This window comes from Rhinopithecus bieti, unplaced genomic scaffold (genome assembly GCF_001698545.2).
Source record: "Rhinopithecus bieti isolate Rb0 unplaced genomic scaffold, ASM169854v2 scaffold_40007, whole genome shotgun sequence".
Taxonomy (NCBI): Eukaryota; Metazoa; Chordata; class Mammalia; order Primates; family Cercopithecidae; genus Rhinopithecus; species Rhinopithecus bieti.
In genome coordinates, this window is record NW_016816326.1 from 10,917 (window position 1) to 12,331 (window position 1,415).

The 1,415-nt window shown below is 53.9% G+C and overlaps 1 pseudogene; it reads left to right on the top strand.

Moving 5' to 3' along the window:
• Positions 1-160: 160 nt before the first annotated feature.
• Positions 161-1,406, top strand: LOC108517028 (selenide, water dikinase 1 pseudogene; annotated as a pseudogene).
• The last annotated feature ends 9 nt before the right edge of the window (positions 1,407-1,415 follow it).

Here is a 1,415-nt window from a genome sequence, read left to right on the forward strand (position 1 = left end):
GCCAGGCGAACCCCTGCGGCGCTCAGGCGCGGCCCGGACCCTCGCCGCAGCCGCCGCCGCTGGGCGCGACATTTTTATTCAGGCGACGCTTAAGGGAGCCCGGCCGCGCCCGGTGCATTGTGGGAGCGGCCTGGGGTCCGTTTTCGGGAGGCGGCGGAGGGCACAAAGCGAGCCGGTGGGTCCATAAAGAACCCAGCCAACCCGCAGAGGTAGAGGAGGGGCTCAGCTGTGAGGAGAGCGGGGCCCAAGAACCATGTCTATGCGGGAGTCGTTTAACCCGGAAAGTTACGAATTGGACAAAAGCTTCCGGCTAACCAGATTCACTGAACTGAAGGGCACAGGCTGCAAAGTGCCCCAAGATGTCCTGCAAAAATTGCTGGAATCTTTACAAGAGAACCACTTCCAAGAAGATGAGCAGTTTCTGGGAGCCGTTATGCCAAGGCTTGGCATTGGAATGGATACTTGTGTCATTCCTTTGAGGCACGGTGGGCTTTCCTTGGTTCAAACCACAGATTACATTTACCCAATCGTAGACGACCCTTACATGATGGGCAGGATAGCATGTGCCAATGTCCTCAGTGACCTCTACACAATGGGGGTCACGGAATGTGACAATATGCTGATGCTCCTTGGAGTCAGTAATAAAATGACCGACAGGGAAAAGGATAGTGATGCCTCTGATTATCGAAGGTTTTAAAGACGCAGCTGAGGAAGCAGGAACGTCTGTAATAGGTGGCCAAACAGTACTAAACCCCTGGATTGTCCTGGGAGAAGTTGCTACCACTGTCTGTCAGCCCAATGAATTTATCATGCCAGACAATGCAGTGCCAGGGGACGTGTTGGTGTTGACAAAACCCATGGGGACACAGGTGGCAGTGGCTGTGCACCAGTGGCTGGATATTCCTGAGAAATGGAATAAGATTAAACTAGTGGTCACCCAAGAAGATGTAGAGCTGGCCTACCAGGAGGCAATGATGAACATGGCCAGGCTCAACAAGACAGCTGCAGGACTTATGCACACGTTCAATGCCCACCGGGCCACTGACATCACGGGCTTCAGGATTTGGGGCCATGTGCAGAACCTGGTCAAGCAGCAGAGGAACGAGGTGTCGTTTGTAATTCACAACCTCCCGGTGCTGGCCAAGATGGCTGCCGTGAGCAAGGCCTGTGGAAACATGTTCGGCCTCATGCATGGGACCTGCCCGGAGACCTCGAGCAACCTTCTGATCTGTTTACCACGTGAGCAAGCAGCTCGGTTCTGTGCAGAGATAAAGTCCCCCAAATATGGTGAAGGCCACCAGGCATGGATTACTGGGATTGTAGACAAGGACAACCGCACAGCCAGAATCATAGACAAACCCCGGATCATCAAGGTCACACCACAAGTGGCCACTCAAAAGGTGAATCCCACACTT